We start from the raw sequence: 5111 nt of genomic DNA, 5'->3' as shown, positions 1-5111 counted from the left end.
GTGATGTTGATTGGTAGGACAAGGGACAATGGGTGCAATATGGAGTGTAGGCCACTCTGCATAAGCATAAGGAAAAGCTGTTTCACTGTGGGGGTAACAGAACATTGGAACAGGTTGCCCAGTGAGGTTGTGGAATCTCCTTCTCTGGAGATATTTAAAAACCTACCTGAGTGACCTATTCCTGAGTGACCTACTCTAGGTAGTCCTTCTCTGGCAGGGGGGTTGGACTCAATGATCTTTCAAGGTCCCTTCCACCCTCTAACATTCTGTGATTCTGTGATTTGTAATAACTGTGATTTGGCAGAGCTCATCTCCCACTTAGTGCCTGGAGTCACTGCCCCAGCCCTGTGGGATGATGTGCTGAGAGGGATTTTGGGATGCAGCACAAAAGCATGGAGTGATGCACTGAGCCTCAGGTGCCCCTGGGCTGAGTGACAGCCTCTTTGGCAAAGAATGGAGCCTGTGGAGGGATCTTGCTGAGGATTTGTCATTCAAGGTGTTTTTCATAATATTTTAAAAATGTATTTGCCTCCTCTTGCAAATGTTCAAACATCTTTAAAGTGCTGTGGTGCCAAGCTGCTTCTCACCCTGTTTTAAGAGAAAAAAAGATTTCTTTAAGGAAAAGGAGCCGCAAAAAGTGCAGCAAGCCCCAAATTATCAGTGAACAGGCTGAAACTAAATTAACACCAAGATTTCAGCTGCCCTTCCAAACTACTGTGTCTCGCTGGAAAGGGTCCAGGAGAAGACAGGAGAAGAGGCTGTTTTAAAGCATCTTCAAGGTGTGTCTGTGGCAGAGCTGAAGCTCAGGGTGGGTCCCCTTCCCCTTGCCATCAGTGAGGACCCATAGGCCCCAAAAGTGGGGAGCTGGAGGTGTAGGCTTGGCAGTGCTGTAATCCATGGCTTGAGCATCACGGGGGATGGAGCTTGGGCCACTGCAGCCAGACAGTCTGGAGAAGCACTGCCTCCAAACCCAGAGCACAAACCTGAAAAAGGAGCCTGATGGTGAGGAGACAAGGGATAGGAATGAAGAGCCTGGTCAGTCTGCACTGCTACCAAGGAAGCAGAAGCATTAGCCATGTGCTGTGGTGCCAGAGCTTTGTGTGGATTACCTAGGCCAGCTTGAGCACTGGAAATAGGCACCTAAGAGTGAGTTTCTTTATGTGACAGATAATAGTCAAAACAGCTTGAAAACTATTCATAATGAGAACTCTGAGGAAAGCCAATGCTGCACATACAGAGAATGAATGCTGTCATTAAGTACTCTTTGTCTGGCAGTCCCAGCAGTTCATTATCCCCCATCCTTTCTTGGAGAGGGTGGAGGAAGAATGAGAGGGGTGAATGTGTGTTGTTTTTTTTAAAATAATGCTTTTTTTTTTTTTCCACTGTAAAGCAGAGCAGCGAAGAAAGAGTATAAAGAGAACGTCCTGATTTGTCTGTGCCCTCTGAGGCTGGAGTGTGGCTCCTTAAAGGACCAGTCAGGAAAATCAGGCATGGACTCAGAGGATAGAAACAGGCAGGGCTGTAGCCTCCCTCATCAGGGCTCCCTCAGCAGGTCACCCCACACCTGGCACACACCTGGCACACATCTGGCACCACAGTGCCAGATGCATCTCAGAATCTCACACAAGGGGGGTGATGATGCTCCTGTGCTGCCACATCAGCCCTTGGGGCACAGAGCCACCTGTGTGTGACCCAGCTGCCACAGGTGCAGTCTGGGGCTGGCTGTGAGGGCACCCAGCAGTGTCTGGGCTTATACAGCACTGCGGGTGATATGCAACCACCTGACAAATAGCACCTGGAAAGGGGCTGAGTCTCCAGCTCTTCCCATCTCTTTCCTCTCAGGGATATTTTTTGTTCAGGCTGCAGCTGCACTGCCATGGCTGATCTCAGCCATCCCTGCTGGATGCTGTGCCAGCTGTGGAGGCAGAACCTGTGCTGGGCTCCTGTGCCACCAAAACATAATTACAGCCTTCATTTTGTTTAATTAGTTTTGCTAACAGATTGTATTTATGTTCACGTTTTTCTTCTTCTTTTTTTTTTTTTTTTTTTTTTTTTTTTTTTCTTTTCCTAGTGATTTCTACATGGATTTTTTTACCCCTCCAAGTGTGAATGCAAGTTTACTTTTAAGACCCAAAGCAAAACATTCGACACTGTCCTGCATGACCTACTGGTCCCCAAACTGGAACAATACAGATTCAATGGATCGACCACTCATTGGATAAGGAACTGGCTGGATCGTCACACCCAAAGAGTTGTGATCAATGGCTCAATGTCCAAATGGAGACGTGATGAGTGGTGTTCCTCAAGGGTCAGTACTCAGAGCAGAGCTGTTTAACATCTTTGGTGGTGACAGAGACATTGGAATCGAGTGCACTCTCAGCAAGTTTACTGATAACACCAAACTGGGTGAAGGCAACACTAGAGAGAAGGGATGGCATCCAGAGGGACCTTGGCAGGGTCAGAAAGTGAGCTCCTGCATGAAGTTCAACGAGGCCAAGTGCAAGGTTCTGCACCTGGGTTGAGGCAATTCCATGAACACAGTTTGGGAGGAGAAAGGATTGAGAGCAGCCCTGAGGAGAAGAACTTGAGGACGATGGTGGATGAGAAGCTTAATATGAGCTGTCAAGGTGTGCCTGCAGCCCAAAAAGACAACCAGGTCCTGGGTTGCATCAAAAGAAGCACAGACACCTGGTTGAGGTCTCTACTTTTGTGAGACCCCACCTGGAGCACTGTGTCCAGTTCTGGAGTCCCCAGCATAAGAAGGATGTAGAGCTGCTTCAGCATGGCCAGAGGAGAGCCAGAAAAATGATCAGAGAACTGGAGCACCTTCACTATGAAGACAGGATGAGGAAGTTGGGGTTGTTCAGCCTGTAGAAGAGGATGCTCCAAGGTAACCTTATAGAGGCTTTCCAATACCTGAAGGGGACCTACAAGAAAGCTGGGGTAAGACTTTTTGCATTTGTGTGTAGCAAGAGGATAGGGCTCATTGGTTTAAAACTTGAAGAGGAGAGATTTAGATTAAGTATTCAGAAGAAGTTCTTTACTTTGAGGATGGTGAGACACTGGAACAGGTTACCCAGGGAAGCTGTAGCTTCCCTTTCCCTGGAAATGTTCAAGGACAGATTGGATGAGGCTTTGAGCAACCTGATCTAGTGGGAGGTGTCCCTGCCCATGGCATGAGAGTTAGATCTAGATGATCTTTATTGTCCCTTCCAACTTAAACTGGTCTGTGATTCTATGACCCTGGCTAATGTTTCTGACTTGTATTAAGCAGCAGCTCCAGCAGACAACAGCTCCAGTTACAGTAATGGGCAAAAAAAAACCCTAATTTAATGTACAAGGAGAAAGAGAAAACATCTGACCCTCTGCAATCCTGCACAGGCTGCTGCTTCACATCTGCCACCTGTGACACTTCAGGGGCTACAAATCCACATTTACCCCACCGTGGTCCTTCAGGGACTGCTCCACTGTGCTTCTTCAGGCTCTGCTCCCCCGTGCTCCTCCATGGGCTGCAGGGGCACAGCTGCCATCTCACCATGGGCTGTGGGGAAATCTCTGCTCGGGCACCTTTCCCCTCTCTCTTCACTGACCTTGGTGTCTTTTCTCTGGAACTGATCTCTCAATTCCTCCTCTCTTTTGCAGCTCTCTATTTTTGTATCTTTTTCAGTTTAGTTTCCTTTCTTCAATATGTTTCTCTCAGAGGCACATCCAGCTTCCCATGTGTGCTTGGCCTTGGGCAGAGGTGGGTACAGGGTTGGAACCGGGGAGCTTCCAGCAGCTTCTCACAGGAGCCACCCCTGTGCCCTCCTGCTTCCAAAATGCCACTGCAGTAACCCAAGACATGGAGGAACACAGATGGGCCTTGTTAAAACTTGCACAAATATTTTCCTAGCCTGCCAAGTCACCCGAGCAGATGCAGTGAGTCACTGTGGCTGCACAGCCCCTCTGTCCCTGTGCTTCACCAGCGTTATCTCTCCTGCAGCTCCAGTATCAGGGAATCAGCATCATATTCCTGAGTCAGGATGCTGGATCTCTTCAATTCCAGTAACATTCCTGTGTTCACAACCTTGTCATTATCCCAAAGCTGATAGACTTAGGAAGAGGTGTTCATTTTTTAAGGTCATTGAGCAATGTACTGTTTGTCATACTGTGAATATCCAGCAGTACAAGATATGGCAGCACTTTCTGTCTTCCCAAATCCCCTGTTAGGGCCTCCACCATTAATCCAGCCTCAACATCCTGCTCTGCCCTTGAAACACACCCTGGTTTAGAGAAGCTTGGCTTGCAGGTCACGTTAAAGCCCCCTCCTCCCATGCCATGATCTGGCATCACTGCAGCCTGGCATGGCCTGCCAATTCCTATTTTAATGTTTTTATCACAACACCCAAAGCATTACACCAGCTCATTCCCAGGCATGGCACTGCTCTGATGTTGTGAGCTATGGAGATTGCATCTGCAGTGTGGATGCAGCAGTCTGACAGCCGTACACAGTGTAAATAATGTAGTGTGTGCCCAGAGCCCTGCACCTGCCTGCTGCCCTGGTTGGGGCAATGGCTTGTGGCTCTGACCCAAAACCAACTTTGAAAGTGTACTTAAAGGGGCCCATTCTTACTCAGCTCTCCCCTTCAAACTGAGGCTGGCACTGCTTCTCATCTCCAAGTTGGCAGGGACTAGCTTCTTCCTTTGTGAAAAAAAAGTCCAAGTGGTGTGACTGTTTCCATAAGGCTGCGAGACTCAGGAGCCTCTCTGGTATCTGTGCCTGGATTTGGTCTCTGCAGAGCTGGTGTGGCAAAGGCTGAGCCTCTCTGGCCCAGGAAGATGGGATAATGCACTTTTCCCCCTCTCCCCACACAGCCCTTGGGGTTATTTCCTTATGGGAAGGGTTAACAGTGCTGTCATCTTTGCCTTCAGCATCTTTGGCATGTCATCCTCCACCTTCCCCCTAAAACAAAACCAAACCAAGTTCTTGGCTGCTTCAGCAGTTTGTCAGTGCTGGTGTGTCAGAAAGAAACATGGAAAGCCCCCTTCGCTCCCTAAAACCAAGCAGACATGTCCATCACCCTGGCTGACACTGCTGTTGTGCCTCATGCTGGCAGGAAGCAGCAGTTTAG

This window comes from Heliangelus exortis, chromosome 6 (assembly GCF_036169615.1).
Source record: "Heliangelus exortis chromosome 6, bHelExo1.hap1, whole genome shotgun sequence".
Classification (NCBI taxonomy): Eukaryota; Metazoa; Chordata; class Aves; order Apodiformes; family Trochilidae; genus Heliangelus; species Heliangelus exortis.
This window is presented reverse-complemented; position numbering follows the sequence as displayed.